Genomic DNA, 19,839 nt, shown 5'->3' with positions numbered 1-19,839 from the left:
CTAGAGTTATGGTGGATTCGCCATCACTCAAGTCTTTAAATTGAGGTTGGATGTCTTCCAAAAAGATATATTGTAGCTGAACCAGAAGTTATGCTCTTGAGGCAGGAATTACTGGGTGAAATTCTATGGCATGTGTTATGCAGTGGTTTGGACTATATTATCACAATGGTCCCTTGTAACAGGAAATTGCTAATAAGTTGTTTCCATTTTTCATCAACATTTTAGAATTTTCAAAATGTTTCAACCAGCATTGTAACCTTTAGCAAATGTATATATGGAACCTTTATTATTAAGGTTGCTATAGGCCACTCATTCCATCTGAAGGCCGAAATAACCTTTTCAGGTGAACTAGCCTTTCCATAGGCCAGTATCAAGACAGAAGAATCTGATTCAGTGGTGTCTTGTTATAAAGATGCCCATTTACAGCCAAATCATGTTCTTTTGGGGATTTCTTCTCTCCCCCCACCCCAAGGTGGATCCAACATAAAATGTTAGTTGGAGTAAGCACTCCTCACTTACTGCCCTGATTCAGGAACATACTGAAATACAGATCTAACTTTAAGCAGGCCCAAAGTGTTCTAGTCCAAAGTCACTTACCTGAGATTTGTACCAAGGATCTGGTGGAAAAAGTTGATCCGTAGTGACTATTTGATGTTAGAACATAAAGCATTTAAGAGGAAGGAAGACTTAGGAGCATGGAAATGCATCATAAGGAATGACCAATGTGAGTGCTGTTTGAAGATTTTTAATTTTGTTGGCCTGAACTCTTTGAAAATAAGAGAACCATTTACACTTGGAAGTGGGCTTGCAAAACCATTTCCTCTGATGTATATCTTGTTCTATGGACGTAACAGAATATTCCATTTCTGTAAACTTTAATAATGTTAAAGGAAAAGGTGTGTGCAGAAGCAAGGAAAGCCAACTTTTTGACCCAGGCTATTGCTGTCTGTTCCCATGGTTAAGCATAATATTGCTGATACATGATTCCTTCTTCCCGTGGAAAGGATATCTGCGGTAAGTAGAATTTCTGCCTTTCCCTGAAAGAATAACACTTTTACTGGTAGCAGCTTGGCAGGTACTTGTTTTATTTTTCAGATATTATGGTTACAAAAATTAAAATGTGTTCTGGGAAGGAGGGGAAAGATTCTCTTTCTAGATTATATCAATTTGCACCAGACCAACTCCATTGACTTTGGAGGAGTTACTACTGACTGACACAGGAGTAAGTGAGGAGATTCAGGTCCTGAGGTTTAATTTTTGTTTGTCATGTAGGGAAATACTATATTACAAGAAGAAAGACATTTAAGTAGTACTATGGTCTATTTCTGTATGGAAGTTATATATCACTGGATTAGATTTCTTATGGCAGTAAGCACTATGCTCTATAATAGGGGTTTGAATAATAAGGACTTTAATTGTTAACAGCTGTTTCCACATATTTAATAAAGTGTGCATAGCCAATTTAATCTTTATAAAGTCTGTATCACTGTTTTATAAAACATTCACTGGGGCCATGCACATTTTTCAAAGAACACATCACTCATTCTGACTATTGAATCCTGTCTATCTTTTGATTTCAGATACAACTTTTTGAAAGCTCATCTTTTTTTGAAGGTGTTACAGTGGCTTGAGCAATTCTTTAATATTTAAAAAGAACTATGAAAACTCTCAGGCAAAAATGTCATTAAACATCCCTGTTGTGCTTTTTCCTTTATGATGCTTAAAGAAGAGAAAAAAAGGGATATTTTTTAAAAGTTTGATTTATCCCTGTTTTCTTTTCTCTTTTTTTTTAACGTTAGACGTATCAGGAATGTCAAATCTATTGTTCACCAAAAAGTTGTTGGAGTTCTCAAATATGTAGTGCAAGCTTTCTTAACCCTTAAGTGAAGGAGCAGGGGAACTGAATTTTTAAGAAAGGCCCTTTCTATACTGGGAATTTTGAACCAAATTCCCAGTGTAGATGCACTACATCAGTGTAATCCAGGGGTCGGCAACGTTTGGCACGCGGCTCGCCAGGGTAAGCACCCTGGAGGGCCGGGCCAGTTTATTTACCTGCTGCTGTGGCAGGTTTGGCCGATCGCGGCCCCCACTGGCCGCAGTTTGCCGTCCCGGGCCAATGGGGGCAGCGGGAAGCCGCGGCCAGCACATCCCTCGCCCGCGCCATTACTCGCCGCCCCCATTGGCTCAGGACGGCGAACCGCGGCAAGTGGAGGCCGCGATCGGCCGAACCTGCCGCGTCAGCAGGTAAATAAACTGGCCCGGCCCGCCAGGGTGCTTACCCTGGCGTGCTGCCTGCCAAAAGTTGCCGACCCCTGGTGTAATACAAGGCTTATAAGCTACCAGGGTAAGTCTCACTGATCCAATAGCAGTTTGAATCCATGCAGTATATAGAGAGGGCTTTTGTTAAAGGTTTGACATCCATGTGCATTCAATTAATTTTTAGTTTTTCGGGTCAAGATAAGCCCAAGCCTCTCACCCAAGTGTGTTTTAGGCAAACTAGGTGTTTCCAAAGAACCCAAGCAACAGCAACCCTCTAAAATCTCCACCTCTTCATTGCCCAGCATTCACTTTCTTGTGATTTGAATTTTTTTGAAGAAATATTTTTCTGATAGTAAGTACTGTTTTGTCAAAAGTGAAGCATCCCAGCTCCTTGCAGCCAGGATCCCGAGGCTTCCAGCATCTCTAGACTGGCACATGGATAGCCTTAGAGCTGGGCCTTCCAGACTCCTGGCAACCCTGAGAACCCCAGTTACTAGACTCCTGCCTGCTGGGCTGCTAAGGTTCCAGGCAGTTTGGGGAGTCCCCAAAATGTTTTGAAATTACAGTTGGAAATTTCATTTGCCATTCTGGTTTAGAACATTTTTTTAAATTTTGGTATTTCCCACAGGATGGGAATTCCAGTTTCCAGCCAGCTCTGCAAATAACCATGTTCACTAATGATATATAGTATTCAAGGCCTAGCTCTCAGGGTTCTGGTCGCTTCTGAAACACTGAAGACAGCGAGGAACACTAGAGGGCTCACAAACTATTTGAAGGGGTACTACTCAATTCCTATACACTAAACGGCTCAAGTTCTGAGCTGTATCCCAGATGCAGCTTGAGAGGCAGTTAAGAAAAAACTGACCTGGTTTGGAGGGGAAGTGAAGGCAGCTATAAAAATAATAAAAATGATATATAAGAAATGGAAGAAAGGGGAAGATGATGATAATGAATATAAAGAAGAAGCTAGGAATTTTAGAAGATTGATATGGAAGGTGAACAGATGCACAAGGAGAAATCTATGGCAGCAAAGTTAAGGACAACAAGAAGGAGGTTTTCTTAAAAGTATAATTAGGAATAAAAAAGCTCCTTACAGTGGTATTGGTCCATCACTACATGGACATGGTGGAGTTATCAATAATAATGCAGAAAAAGCAGAAGTGTTCAACAAATATTTCTGTTCTATATATGAGAGGAAAACAGATGATGTAGTCATATTATGTGATGATAACACTCTTTCCATTCCATTAGAATCTCAGGAGGATGTTAAACAACAGCTACGAAAGTTATCCATTTTTTTATCAGCAGGTCCAGATGACTTGCATCCAAGAGTTTTAAAAGAGCTGGGTGAAAAGCTTGCTGCACCATTAATGTTGATTTTCAGTAAGACTTAGAATACTGGGGAAGTTCCAGAAGACTGGAAGAAAGCTAATGTTCTGCCAATATTTAAAAAGGGTAAATGGGATGCCTGAGGTAATTATAGGCCTGTCAGTCTGACATAATTCCTGGGAAGGCAAATGGAGCAGCTAACATGGAACTCAATTAATAAAGAATGAAAGGAGGGTAATAGAATTAATGCCCATCGTGACTGGTTTATGGAAAATGTATCTTATTAAACTGTATTTTATTTGTTTTTTTTTTTACAAGATTACAAGTTTGGTTGATGAAGGCAATAGTATTGATGTAATATACTTACACTTTTGTAAGGAGTTTGACTTGGAACCATACGACATTTCAATTTTAAAAAAATAGCAAGATATAGAATTAACAGGGCACACATTAAACAGATTAAAATCTGGCCACCTGATAGGTCTCAAAATGTAACTGTAAACAATGGAGAATCATCATCAAGTGGATCTGTTCCCATAGGGATTGGTTCTTGGCCCGATGCTATTTAACATTTTTATTAATGACCTGGAAGAAAAACTCATCACTGATAAAGTTTGAAGATGACACAAAAATTGGTAAATAATGAAGAGAACAGATCACAGATACAGAGAGATCTAGATTGCTTGATATACTGGGCACAAGCAAACAATATGCATTTTAATTAGCTAAATGTAAATGTATACATTTAGGAACAATGAATGGAGGCCACGCTTATACAACAGGGGAATCTATCCTGCAAAGCTGTGGATAATCAGTTGAATAGTGCAAAGTTGTAGCCAAAAGGGCTAATGCGATCCTGGGATGCATAAACAGGGGAATCTCGATTAGGAGCAGAGTGTTTATTTTATCTCTGTATTTGGGCTGGTGTGACTGCTGCTGTAATACTGTTCTAGTTCTGGTGTACACAATTCAAGAAGGATGTTGATAAATTGGAAGGGTTTCAGGGAAGAGCCATGAGAATGCTTAAGGATTAGAAAACGTGCCTTATAGTGCTAGACTCAAGGAGCTCAATATATTTAGTTTAACAAAGAGAAGGGTGACTTGATTACAGTGTATAAGTGTCTACATGGAGAGCAAATATTTAATAATGGACTCTTCAGTCTGGAAGAGAAAGGTATAACATGGTCCAGGCTGGAAGTTGAAGCTAGACAAATTCAGACTGGAAATAAGGTGTAATGTTTTACATGGTGAGAATAGTTAACCCTCGGAACAATTTACCAAAGGTTGTGGTGGATTCTCCATCAGTGACAATTTTAAAATCAAGATGGTATGTTTTTCTAAAAGATCTGCTCTATGAATTATTTTGGGGAAGTTCTGTGCCCTGTTATACAGGATGTCAAACTAGATGATCATAATGGTCCTTTCTGGCCTTAGGATCCAAGAACTGTCATTCAGCCACAGAGCCCTCTGGGAAGCCTGGGGAGGGATTTTTCCTCAGACAGGGAGCTCACTCTGAGTGGCCCTGTGTATATAGTTTGGTCCATCTGGGTGGTGCTGCTTGCTCACAAATGTAGCTGGCTGCTCTGTAGGCTGGGATGGGTGTGGGGAGGCTGTGACCATACCTCCTATCTGCTTTGGTGAGCCATGTGTCCCAGGGAGTTTGAAAAGAGCAGTCCTGTACTCCCTCAAGCAGAGGGACTGCAATAGTGACAGGGCCTTGAGTGGCCCACAGAATCAGGAAGTCTCCTTGGATGCCCCCAACCCTGGTTTATCCACAAAAGGGCTTGTCGCAATGTAGCCCAAAGACACACAGGTGCAAATTAATGTTCGGTGGGTCTCATTTGAAACATTTTTCTAAACTCTAGACCAAAAATCACCATCTATCAAAACACAAGGGTCCCATTGCTCAGTGTATTTTGGGTCCTATTATATACAAGCAAATTAGAATATTTTATTGATGCTGTGCACTTGTTCCAATGGGCAGGGGATAGTAATTAAATGGCCAACCTAGTGTACAACTCTTCATAACTGACAGTCTCAGTACAGAGACCAGGAACCGAAGGAGTATGCAGATTAATCTGCCCACTTATTAAAGGTGTTCCTTCCAAGTCAGACCTGGGACACATAGAAGGAGCAATGCAGGGGGTGGATAGAAAGCCAAGGTGACCACTGGGTCTTCTGTACATGTTCTGGGGTTAAATAGAGGATTTCTCCTTCTAAAGTTGTTAGCCTCTCTTCTTTTACAAACACTAAATTCTATTTTTAAAAAACCCTCTAGAGAGAGAAGGCGGCTGAGGTAATATCTTTTACTGGACTAACTTCTGTTGGTGAGAGAGACAGGCTTTTGAGCTACACAGAGCTCTTCTTTCACCAACAGAAGTTAGTCCAATAAAAGATAGTCTCAGGATATTAGAGATACTACCATGGCTACAACAATGCTGCAAACATTTAAAATACTGTACTGTAAACTCAAGTGGCAACCAGATGAGAGAATGTGGATCATAGGAACTTCTGGACTGGATCAGACTGATGGCTGATCCAATTAAATGTTGTGTTCCTGATAGTGGCCAACACATGATGCTTCAAAGGAAGGTGCAAGAAACCCTGTTGTAGGTAGTTATGGGACAAACTTCTCCCAGGGAATGTTTCTTTTTAGTGCCCATTAGATGTGGAAAAGAGAGTGGCAACTAGCATTTGAATTTTGTGCTTGCCAGCTTGGTCACATGTAACTTTTCTTGCCCCACTGGCTTCTCTAATCTAGAGTTTCAAAGAGTTGGCAAATTATTTCCTGGAGCTGAGATTTGTGCAAGTTCTCTCCCTATAGCTGATTTAGCATTATTCCACAGAACAGGCAATTTGTCCATTGATCTTTCATGCGACCCTTAATATTTTTTCCAGTAGTAAATACACCATAGAGCCCCTTCAGCTTACTCCCGCCAGACATCCTGTCTTCAGAAAGCCATGTGATGAAAAAATGTAAGCGAGAAGGAACAGGATATGGGGATCATAATATTTTAAGCACAGTTTGCTGGAAACCACACAGAAATACTCCATTCGCTCCTGCGAACGGGTGACTCATTGTGTATTTGTTTTTCATGGCCACATTTCATATAGTGTCACTGCACTCACTCGTTTCACTTCGCTCACTGTGAGCCCGATGGGCACATTCTCGGTTGCCATGAAGATGAAGTTTACCAGGCAAATGGCAGAAGGCTCGGGAGCTCAATAAAGCAGTGGTGTGAACAGCTCCCTAAAGTGCCAGTTTTCAGGTCATTAAGCAGACAAATATTTCTCCACAAAAAGCGATAACTCACCTCATTAGTGTGAAAGGCGCTTTTGAGATTTATTCTCTTAGAAATGAGATGACGGAGAATGAGAAAGTATTATACAGATTCACTCAAAAATGTATGATCAGCCAGCGAGACAGATGACTCATAGTTAGGAAAACAAAGATCATGTGTCAGAGCTGATAACAAACTTTAATTCCCTATTTGCGCAGCTCATATACATTAGAATTACACTGCATGCTTAGACTCAATCTGCATATGCTGTTTCTATTCAGTCTCACAACCAGTAAATATATTAGAAATGCATTTTAATGCTCTCTATCCTCATGAAGCTGGATACACCGTGTTCCATTAATTTGCTTTGTAAAGCAAGTGTATTGTATATGTATTAATACATTCTTGCTTGTTCTCTCTCAACATGACATTAGACATCACATGGCATTAGAACTTGCATTACTAGAGCATGCTTAAAGATAAGTCTGTTTGGGAGGTTGGGTGGGTTAGGAGATTGGTACAAAGGCTACACAGATATTTAGCTTTAACTGAATGACTCAAATCCATTCCCTCACAGTCCTGTGTGGGTGTGTGTAATTACATTAGACACAGCTACAGTACAATGTTCAGGACCCCTGCATGAGGATCTGTCCATGTGGCTCAAGCTACAGGATCTGGCCCTTCATTTGTACAATATTACAAAATCCCTGAACGCCCTGTTGGTCTCAGAGTCAATCAGCGAATAAGGATATAGTTTGATGGTGTACATGCCTCTGCTTTGTTTTTTAATTTGTTCTGCATTTTGCCAGGTATCCTGGAGATGCTGGGTACAGGAGGTATGTTTACTCCCATGCCTGCAGTTCTGTTTGGTTCTTTTAACAAAGTCAGTTATTTTTCCTCTCTCACTTCCAGGATCTCAGGGCCAAATCCCAGCCCAGCTTATCTCAAGAGAGCCCACCCAGGCTGCGTAGGCCTGCTGGAGTCTGAGGCTGCAGAAGCTGAGTAAACTGCTTATTCCGATTGTGAGGCTGTGTATAAGAAAGGTGACCATTTATATCACTGTTGTTACCACTATTACACAATTACCACAAGTCTTGTACAAAGTATGCCATGTAAGGTATCCATGGAAAAGTTATGATTTGCTAAGTCTGATTATCCTGTTTATATGCATGTATCATATTTGTATCTGAAATTATGAATATTGGCTATGTGCTCACACCTTAAACATGTGCTGTAGTTCTGGGTGAAACCACCCAGACTGATTTACATCAGGACTAGACAGCAATGTATGGATGGCCCATTAAGGACACACCGCTCTCACATTGAAGAATCTCATCCCCAGCAGGTCTTTCCTGCAGATGCTTTAGACAGCAAGGAGCCAATGGCCACCCCTTGTGATTCAGCAAAGCATGTAAGGGCATGAGATATGCTCATGTGACCCTGGACTCCATCTTGGCCAGTAACTTTCCATACACTGGGGCCGTAGGCTTTGTTTGGGACAGTAAATTTCCATGAACATGGCAAAGGATATAAAAGACCCCTTCATTTTGACAACTTGATTTTGCCTCTTTCCTGATCTAATTCTCTGGACTGTGAATTTACAACTAAAAGGAGCATCTTGAACTATGGACTGAAGACCTTCCAATTGGAAGTTACCAGAGAGGCTTTTGCAAGCCAGCAATCTAGTCCATCACTGCTACAAATCTGATGTAAGGACATTGCAATCATTTGTATGTATATGTTCTAATAACAATTTATAACTCTGATTTTCTTTTATTAATAAATCTTTAGTTTACTAAGGATTGGCTGACAGTGAGATATTTGGGTAACGTCTGAAATACATATTGACTTGGAGTAAGTGTCTGTCCTTTGGGATTAGTAAGAACCTCACATATGGTGAATTAGGTTTTCAATAATCCATCAGTATATCAGACCTGTTTGTCTGGATTGGACTCAGGGGCTGGAAACTTACAGGGGACTGTGTTTGACCTCTGGTTAACCGCTGTGGTACTGCAGAAGCAATTTTGTTACTGGCTTGGTGAATCTAATTATAGAGCAAATCACCAGTTTTGGGGGACTGTCTGCCCTAATGCTTGCAGTCTGGCCTGAGTGTGGCATTCTCAGTGTGGTCCATCCCAGGCACTGAGTCATACCGACTATAATAGGGTGTTGGTCCTTAGGTGTATGCATGTCTCCTAGCACCCTTTCAAAGCTCTAGCTGATGGCAGCGTGAGATTGCTCAGGGTCAAAAGATAGAAGCCTGGAGGTCATACCTCCTATAAGATGGCTGCCAGCTCATATAGTCAGAAGTTTGCAACATCTGATGATAGTTCAATGACCTGTGTTAAAGGATTTGGTGGTCTCAATTCACTGTATAGTAGACTACTACCCACATTGCAAAAAATAACAATCTGCTCTATTTGGCCCTCTTGCCATCTTTGCATGTCAATCAGGGTCTTTTCAAAAGCACTAAGGTCACTGAAATACAAGGAATGTTTTAGTATAACATATATAGTCATATAAACACATATAACCAGTATAGCAGATATAGTTACATACGTATATAATCAGAAGGGATTAATCAAGAACATAGAATAGGTGACATTTTTATAATCAGTTTGCAAGATCACAATTTAGATTTCTTCCAGATTACAGTCACATTGTGAAACACCACAAATGTGTATGTCACCCATCTTTAAAAGAATTATTCTAGGAACTAGGCTGTGTGGACTGCGATGTCATGCAAGGTGACCACCACCTAACTGCAATTAATGTGTAAGTTGTTCTGGCACTAAAGGATCAGAGAGAACTCCAGCAGATTAGGTTTTTTCACAAATTAAAAACACTTTTAAAAAGCAAGTTTAAATGTCAGGAATAAATTTAAATGCAGGTAAGCGGAGTTCAATTTTTAACTTGCACTTGCTCCTAGGCATGTCAGGGATGTCAGGGAAAACCAACTACACTAGCCATACTCTCTTTACTTTAAAGCACTAAACATTCCCTGTTCAATCTGTATTATAATGCAACAAACCATTAAGGCCTGATTCTGAAAGCTGTTTGAGTGCCCTACACTCCCATTGTCTTAAGTACAGCACCTTGCAAAATTAAGGCCAGGCAAGTACTACGTTTCTAAAATTTTTAATTTTCCATTTTTAACAGAATGCATTTTAACTGATCACTAACTGAGTGGAACACTGCATCATTTGCAAGTGAACTGATTCTCTACTGGAATTTGTTTTCATCATTCTGTTATTTACATTCGTCCCTCAGAAAAAACTGCAGAGGTCGTCTCTGAATTAATTTCATTGCAACCTTTGAACATGATAAACTAAATTATCCCAGAGGTAGAAAAGTCGAGGAATTAATTTATTTCATAAACTACCTGATGTTCTAAAATCCACTCGACAGTAATAAAATCATCTCCATGGAGGTGGTTAGCACACAAGTTATTTTTAAAATACCAGGTGATGATATGTCAGATTAGACATATACTGAATTAAAGGCCATATTTTTATTCATTTCTTTATGCATAGTCAGATCCTTATTTCTTCATGTGGATTTTGCATATTATAGTTGCATGATCTGACCCGAAGGGAGTTCACTAGTGCATATGTGTGAATTTAGTGGGCAAAGAAAAAAAGATTTTCAAATAGGGTCATGGGACTTGCTTAGCATTTTGAATAATTAAGGAATGATGACTACAAAATCTCACTGGCAAAATGTCTTCCATTCCTTTTAATGCAACAAAGAAAAACTTACACTGGAAGCTATTTATTGCATATGTAGTATTTCCCTCCAAGAGACAGCAGAGTATGGGATTTAAACAGTTATGCTGAGAATAATGTCACATATAGGGTACAATGATGTGAACACAACAGGATAGCATCAGGAATGGTGAGGAAAGGTTTCATTTCAATATGATAGAGAAGAATGCAGTAGAATAAGGGTGCAAGATGTATGAAGAAGAATTTCCACTTGAGACAAGTTTGGTACTGCTTCCATCCCCTTTATGGAGTGGTACATCTTCTGGAGTCCCCAAAGCATGATGTAGGGGAAGAGGGAGAGGAACACTGGAGAGATGTCCTCAATCTGTACTCTGACCAGGACACCTTCTGTCTCCAAATGCTAGAAGGAAAAACAAGAGAAAAGGAAACTGTTTTTGCAATTCCAAAGCAAAGCACAAAAAACATGAAAGATTACTGAACATACAGATGAAATAATGAAATCAAGCTCTTTACCTTCTTGAGAACTGAAGCCCAAAGGGGTGCTCGTCATCTTTCCCCCCAGACCACCAGCCCCATCAGTCTGGCAGCAGCTTTGTAAGGAAGCTGATCATCCCCCACCATAATATATGCAAGCATGAGGGCATAGCAGGGCATAGTTCATGAGGCAACATCTTTGGCAGGGTGGACATTCCTGTGGGATTTTGGTCATATCTGAATGGGAGAAGAGGGTTCTTTGGGATTTAGAATTGATTAACAAACAACTGCAGAAGTAGGTTCAGATCTGGAAATTTGTCAGACATTCCTCAAATATTAGAAGGGCTTCAGATTTGAAGCATCAGTTTTTTCTCATCTCTACAAAGAACTATATTCCGGATCTGCTGCTGCTTTGTTGCATGGCCTTGGACAAGTTGTTTGATCTCTGTTTCTATTTTGCAGTCTTTAAAATGATTCTGATACAGTATGTGTACCTCACTGTGATGCTGTGAGGACTAGCTAAGCGGAAAGAGATCTGGGGGTCATAGTGGACTACAAGCTAAATATGAATCAACAGTGTAACACTGTTGCAAAAAAAGCAAACATCATTCTGGGATGTATTAGCAGGAGTGTTGTAAGCAGGACAGGAGAAGTAATTCTTCTGCTCTACTCCACACTAATTAGGCCTCAACTGGAGTACTGTGTTCAATTCTGGGAGCACATTTCAGGAAAGATGGGGACAAATTGGAGAAAGTCCAGAGAAGAGCAACAAAAATGATTAAAGGTCTAGAAAACATGACCTATGAGGGAAGATTGAAAAAAATGGGTTTATTTAGTCTGTGAAAGAGAAGACTGAGCGGGGACATGATAACAGTTTTCAAGTATATAAAGGTTATGACAAGGAGGAGGGAGAAAAAATATTTTTCTTAACCGCTGAGGATAGGACAAGAAACAATGGGCTTAAATTGCAGCAAGGGAGGTTTAGGTTGGACATCAGGAAAAACTTCCTAACTGTCAGGATGGTTAATTGCTGGAATAAATTCCCTAGGGAGGTTGTGGAATCTCCATCATTGGAAATTTTTAAGAGCAGGTTAGACAAACATCTGTCAGGGATGGTCTAGATAATACTTAGTCCTGCTATGAGTGCAGGGGACTGGAGTAGATGACCTCTTGAAGACCTTTCCAGTCCTATGATTCTATGATGATTATGATTTGCACTGTATTTCAAAGAGGCAAATCACTAGTTATGATTTACTGTAATTTTCTCTTATTAAAGATCATAATGCATGCAATTTTAGGAATACAGCATTTAAAATATATAAACATCTTCATGCTGAATGTTTTTATTAGAAATATAGAACAAAGATTGTTCCTGGCCTTGTGTAGCTGTGTGTGTGTCGGTGTGGGAAAGGACATAGGGAAGGGAGAACAGAGACTTTCTCCCCCACCATGCATATTCCCCAAAAGGGCCAGGGATAATTGCAGCCCCTATGCTTGGGGAATGGATGGATTACTCTGCCATTGTGTAGTCTTGGGGGGCACCCCATCTCTAACTTCTGCACTGGCTCATGGAACTGACTGTCCACAGAGGAGAGCACTCTGATCCATATCAAAGATGGTGCATGCATATGGAGTTGAAGTTGGCACGTTCTCTGAGTTCCTCTTGGGACCACATGATTGTGCCACAGCACATGTTCAGTGCTGCAGCTAAATGCGAGAAGATATCCCCTAAAACAGAGCCGGTTATATTTGTGTGGCTAATTTCAGTACTGGATAAGCTCTTGTGTGGGCTATAGATGAATGAGTCTCCAAGCTTTTCCTCCCTTTCAAAGCCTATAAGTTTGTGGACAAATATACTTGTGGGATAATTTCACACCCAAATTTTTTCACCAGAGCAACCAATGTCATTTATACATCTAAACTCCTGCTTCGTGAGCATATTTAAGTATTTAGACATCTGAATTACATCAAATGAGAAATATTTTTGCTCACAATCTGCTGGTGCAAAAAGAGAAAGGCTGGATTTTATTAATCTGTCCCAGAAGGATTTCCAGAAAGATTGCTAACTTTTAATGAAAAGCTAATAATTTTGTCTATTACCTCTTGTAACTGAGAATTCTCAATATAAAACTATGTAATTGTCAGCCTTAAGCCTAAATTAAATACATTAAATAAATTGCTTTTAGAAGAGGAAAATTATCTCAGTTAAGTTTGGCTAGTCCTGTCACTTTAACACAATTCTTTGTTTCTTTTCATCAGTTCACTGCCTCACAAAATGGGTTATTAATCAGAAATCACTGGGACTGTGGAAGATTAAATGAAGATCTGTGGAAATATCTTTCATCCTGTTTTACCCTTTTATGGGACTGAAACTTGCTTTGTAAAATGAGGCTATTTAATAGCCACTGTGACTTTAGAGTGTGAGCTCTGAGACCTATAAATTGCTTGATACAGTTCATCTGTGATGGATGTACAGCACTAGAGTTATTAATCATCATATTTTATTATAAGAATAGTTTACAGTGTTGACAATAACCACCATTTTGGGGCTTTAGGCATCTTGGTTTCCCAGGTTATGGGACTATGATGCAGGATTTTTGGTTTCTTTTCCCAACTTTTTGGACAGGTCTACATTAAAAAGTTAGGTTTCAGAGTAGCAGCCGTGTTAGTCTGTATCCACAAAAAGAACAGGAGTACTTGTGGCACCTTAGAGACTAACAAATTTATTAGAGCATAAGCTTTCGTGGGCTACACGTGGGCTGTAGCCCACGAAAGCTTATGCTCTAATAAATTTGTTAGTCTCTAAGGTGCCACAAGTACTCCTTTTATTAAAAAGTTAGATCAACCCAGTTATGTCACTCAGGGGTGTGAAAAATCCATACTTCTGAGAAACATAGTTAACTTGTCCTAAGCCCCAGCATAGACAGTGCTAGGGGCACGTCAAACTAGCTGCCACCTCTTGGAGAGGTAGATAAACTACAACGACTGGAGATGTGCAGCTGTAGTGTTTCTAGAGAAGACATAGCCAAAATCCTGCTGTCTTAATGTATTTTCAGTCTGAATGACAACATGGCACCAAGCTATGTTTGAACTTCCTTATTCATCACAATAGGCTATTAACTTTGAAGTCTAATTACAACTACTAAAATGCCAAAACTATTAGTGGCTTCAAGTTTTGTAGCTGGCAGGATTATTACTTTAATTGACATGATGTCTAGCCAATCTGCAGACAATTAATAACTTTTATAAGAGGTGGAGTATGTCTCCCCTCCAGGAAATGAAAAAAACATCTCTGCAGATTTTCATTTACTCTCCCACAGATTTAGGCTGGCCCAGTGATTTCTATTAATAACTTATTTTGTATAAAAGTGTATCCCCATTTTGTATATATTATACACTCACAACCCTCATGGAGATAGGGTTTCATAATATAATGAAGAGCCTAATTCCTTTTCAACCTGACGTCAATTGCAAGAATCCGACTGACAGCATTAGAAGCCAGATGAAGACCCAGCACTTCTTTGGTTATACATGGGAAGGTCCGAAAAATGTTAAACTGGTGTAGGAATTCTATTCTACCCATATTCTTGTATCACATTCATCACTATCGTATCTGAAAGCCGTCCAGAGTGTATTAAGCAACCTAATAGCCATCATATTTGTTTCATTATCTCTCAGTTTCACCTAAGCATTTGTACAGCACTCATTGCTGTCTTATCTGAATACCTAACAAAATTATCAGCACCAAAACATAAAAATCTGCACAGATCTAGTTTTCCACCTCCATCCCCTAATAAATTACCAACATTCCCTGCAGCTCCGACTAAGCATCATGGAACCCTCTGATAAATGAAGGGGGCAGTAACTGAGGGATGGGGAATAATCAGACAGTTGGGCGACTGAAGAAGAGACGATAACTAAGGATTTAATACTCTCAAATGCTGGAGGATATAAATCCTCTTTTCCTCATTGGGTTGAACCTTGGTACAAGTCTCAGTGAATCCTGTCCAGCACCCATTGGGAGGAATCCTCCATTCTTTGGGGAGGAGAGCTCCATGCACATTTTGATTGCTCCAACAAAACTCTTGGGTGCACTTGTTTTTGCTATTGAAGGAATCCAAAATGAAGGAGGGTGTTGAAACTATGAAGTGAATAGACCAGTACAATTCCCAAAACTTATGTGAATGGAAATTAGTGTTTGTTATTGGAAAACTGCTCTGGGATATCTACAAAAAAAAAAAAAAGGATTCTGCGTGGACTCCTCCGGATGGTCGAAACAACAGACTGGATTTCTACATAGATTGCTTCCGTCAACGTGCAAAGGCTGAAATTGTGGAAAAGCAACATCACTTGCCCCATAACTTCAGCCATGCTGAACACAACGCCATCTACAGCCTCAGAAACAACCCTGACATCATTATCAAAAAGGCTGACAAAGGAGGTGCTGTCGTCATCATGAATAAATTGGAATATGACCAAGAGGCTGCTAGACAGCTCTCTAACACCACATTCTACAGGCCACTATCCTCTGATCCCACTGAGGATTACCTAAAGAAACTACACCATCTGCTAAAAAAACTCCCTGACAAAGCACAGGAACAAATCTGTACAGACACATGCCTAGAACCCCGACCAGGGACATTCTATTTGCTACCCAAGATCCATAAACCTGGAAATCCTGGACGCCCCATCATCTCAGGCATTGGCACCCTAACATCAGGCTTGTCTGGTTATGTGGACTCTCTCCTCAGACCCTACGCTACCAGCACTCCTAGCTATCTTCGAGACACCACTGACTTCCTGAGGAAACTACAATCCATCAGTGATCTTCCAGAAAACACCATCCTGGCCACTATGGACGTAGAAGGCCTCTACACCAACATTCCACACAAAGATGGACTACAAGCTATCAGGAACAGTATCCCCGATAATGTCACAGCTAACCTGGTGGCTGAACTCTGTGACTTTGTCCTCACCCACAACTATTTCACATTTGGGGACAATATATAACTTCAAGTCAGCGGCACTGCTATGGGTACCCGCATGGCCCCACAGTATGCCAACATTTTTATGGCTGACTTAGAACAACGCTTCCTTAGCTCTCGTCCCCTAACACCCCTACTCTACTTGCGCTACATTGATGACATCTTCATCATCTGGACCCATGGAAAAGAAGCCCTTGAGGAATTCCACCATGATTTCAATAATTTCCATCCCACCATCAACCTCAGCTTAGATCAATCCACACAAGCGGTCCATTTCCTGGACACTACTGTGCTAATAAGCGATGGTCACATAAATACCACCCTATACCGGAAACCTACTGACCGCTACACTTACCTACATGCCTCCAGCTTCCATCCAGGACACACCACACGGTCCATTGTCTACAGCCAAGCTCTAAGATATAACCGCATTTGCTCTAATCCCTCAGATAGAGACAAGCACCTACAAGATCTCTATCAAGCATTCTTAAAACTACAATACCCACCTGTTGAAGTGAAAAAACAGATTGACAGAGCCAGACGAGTACCCAGAAGTCGCCTCCTACAAGACAGGCCCAACAAAGAAAATAACAGAACACCACTAGCTGTCACCTTCAGCCCCCAACTAAAACCTCTCCAGCGCATCATCAGAGATCTACAACCTATCCTGAAAGATGATCCTTTACTCTCACAGATCTTGGGAGACAGACCTGTCCTCGCTTACAGACAACCCCCCAACCTAAAACAAATACTCACCAGTAACCACACATCACTGAACAAAAACACTGACCCAGGAACCTATCCTTGTAACAAAGCCTGATGTCAACTCTGTCCACATATCTATTCAAGTGACATCATCATAGGGCCTAATCACATCAGCCATACCATCAGGGGCTCGTTCACCTGCACATCTACCAATGTGATATATGCCATCATGTGCCAGCAATGCCCCTCTGCCATGTACATTGGCCAAACCGGACAGTCTCTACGCAAAAGAATTAATGGACACAAATCTGACATCAGGAATCATAATACTCAAAAACCAGTGGGAGAACACTTTAACCTGTCTGGTCATTCTATGACAGATCTGCGGGTGGCTATTTTAAAACAGAAAAACTTCAAAAACAGACTCCAACGAGAGACTGCTGAGCTGGAATTGATATGCAAACTAGACACAATCAACTCAGGATTAAATAAGGACTGGGAATGGCTGAGCCATTACAAACATTGAATCTATCTCCCCTTGTAAGTATTCTCACACTTGCTTCTTATCAAACTGTCTGTACTGAGCTATCTTGATTATCACTTCAAAAGTTTTTTTCTCTTACTTAATTGGCCTCTCAGAGTTGGTAAGACAACTCCCACCTGTTCATGCTCTCCGTATGTGTGTATATATTTCTCCTCAATATATGTTTCACTCTATATGCATCCGAAGAAGTGGGTTGTAGCCCACGAAAGCTTATGCTCTAATAAATTTGTTAGTCTCTAAGGTGTTAGTCTCTAAAGTACTCCTGTTCTTTTTGATGATAAAAGGTAATCTTGAAAATCTAATTCTTCTTCTCCGTCAGGGGAGGAATTTGGCCTTAAGAATGGCTGTGTATAAAAGCTTTGTGGCAGGGCAAGGTTTCGAATATTTTTGATACTGGCTTCAAAATGGAGATCAGCTGCATAACCATTTAATCAGTGACTGGATGAGAAAATGGTCACCCCAAACATCATCCAAATATTCCTTCACATGTACACAACTCCCATTTAAGTCAATGGGAGCCACATGCACATATGAGCGGCACATTTGGCATTTCCTATGCGTGTGAGAGAAGTTAATAGAGATTGCAGAACAAATAGTAGTTTAAAAATGGGAACTAACATTTGCTTCCTGTTTCAAAGTCAGAATTTTTTCTGTCTCGTGAGAATCTGTCACTAAATGAGGGCCAAATTCTCTGCAAGTGCAACTCCATGGAAGTTAATGGAGTTACATCAATAGAGAATTTGGCTCTGAAGGTTTAAAGAATTATTTTAATTAAGTGATAGCCTTGTGGTTTCATAAATGTAAGCTATGTTGTTTACTACTTCCTTTGAAGTATTCACATCCTTTACTTATTCAGTTAAAATGTGAGCCTGCATCATAGGTTTGTCCAATTCATTTATTCTGATAAAGCTGAAGATTTTCAGCTTTATCAGAATCAATGCAAAGTATTTGATATAAAGAGACTTGTTATTGTGTTTCAAATGTTCTCTTTTGCTATGAATACTTAAGCCATTAATGATCATTGCCATTAAAGCACAAGAATGTTATTAGATAGCTAGCTACACATTATTTTATGCTGGAACCAACCATTACTTGCTGGTAGAGAGAATACAAATTATTTCGTGAATATTACACACACACACACACACAGATTCATTTGGTATAAAATATTATAAAATTAGTACATATACATACTATATAATTGATAAATAATTGGGTTAGAAAATTCCATGAACCATAAGTACTTTCTAATGAGACATCTAAAAAAATAATCAAAGATAAACACATACGCCTCCATAATATTTATTATTCTCTATAAAAATATTTTAACCTCACTTTTTAAAATTATTAATCATGGTACTACGGTTATTACTTCCTGGCTTTAACCACACAAGCAGCTAGATTGTACTTGGATTCTAAGCTTTTTGAGGCACAGACCATCTTTTTCTTATGCATTACAGTACAGAGCACAATGGGGGCCTGGTTCATGACTTGGGCTCCTAGGCATTACCACAGTATAAATAATAAAAATCAATGTACTATAGAGAATACAACCACAGGAAATATGACCCTTGCTCATGCTTGCTCCCATAAGCTATGGCAGCTTACCAAGTGGTTAAAGCAGATTGGAGCAGGAAGGGGAGTTGAACACACCCGCTGTGGAGTAAGGGGAGCTTTAGGGGGAACGTTGCTCCTCCAAGCCAGGGAGAGGGTGGGAAAGTCTCCTTCTGCTTTTAGCTGTGCTCCCCCTTACTTTAACCCCCAGAGCTCATCAGACCTTGACTCTGATTCTACGACTTTTCTCCTTCTGCCAACATGTTTCCTATATACCATGCAACCTCATCCTGCTCCTTCAAATTTCTCCTCAGGAGTCACATCTCTCAGCCCTTCTAACACTGACCTAAAACACTGAAATATTTAAAATAAAAAGGAACTAACAAGATCTGTTACTGATGTTTTCCCTTCCTTTCCCCCATCTTGGTTCATTGTCATCCCTTGCTGTGGCACGTATGAATTAAGTTATGAGCTCTTTGGGGTTGGTATATTTAGATAACTAGCTAATTGTTTTGTGCAAAACTCGCAGCTGGAATTTTAGAGGCTAAGTTGAAGCAACTCTGAAAATTTGGCCCTCAACATTGTTTTAGAGTGAAATATATTATTTGGAGAGCAAACTTGAGACATAACTAGGCTGCCTTCTACATATCCAAAACATAGCTTGACAAAGTTACAAAAACATCTATTATTTGAAATGACACAAGCCAAGAGCTACATTATTGATGACATAACCTGAGTTCAGACTGGGTTTGAACGTTTCCAGCCAGAACTCCCACCCTCACAAGCCAGACATGATGCTTATGTAAAGATGATAATCACCTACTGACTGCCTGCTCTCTGCCCATGCATTTAATATATTATATTCAATACAATACCTGATGCAAAGCCAATTTGAAGTCAATGGGAGATTTCCTACTGACTTCAATGGACTCTGCATCAAGCCCATTAGCTCTTCGCCACAAGAGACCACAAAGAACTTATCA

The 19,839-nt window shown here is 40.0% G+C and overlaps 1 long non-coding RNA gene across 1 annotated transcript in view; it reads right to left on the bottom strand.

Annotated features, from left to right (window-relative positions):
* Positions 1-7,048: 7,048 nt before the first annotated feature.
* LOC135982191 (uncharacterized) overlaps positions 7,049-19,839 on the bottom strand; it is a 50,431-nt gene continuing 37,640 nt past the window's right edge. The window contains exon 3 of the long non-coding RNA XR_010599420.1: positions 7,049-10,994. This is a non-coding gene — a long non-coding RNA (uncharacterized LOC135982191). The remainder of the gene's footprint in view (positions 10,995-19,839) is intronic.

The sequence above is a fragment of the Chrysemys picta genome, chromosome 3 (genome assembly GCF_011386835.1).
Source record: "Chrysemys picta bellii isolate R12L10 chromosome 3, ASM1138683v2, whole genome shotgun sequence".
Lineage (NCBI taxonomy): Eukaryota > Metazoa > Chordata > Testudines > Emydidae > Chrysemys > Chrysemys picta.
The sequence above is the reverse complement of the archived record's forward strand: the minus strand, read 5'-3'. Positions and strand labels throughout refer to the sequence as shown.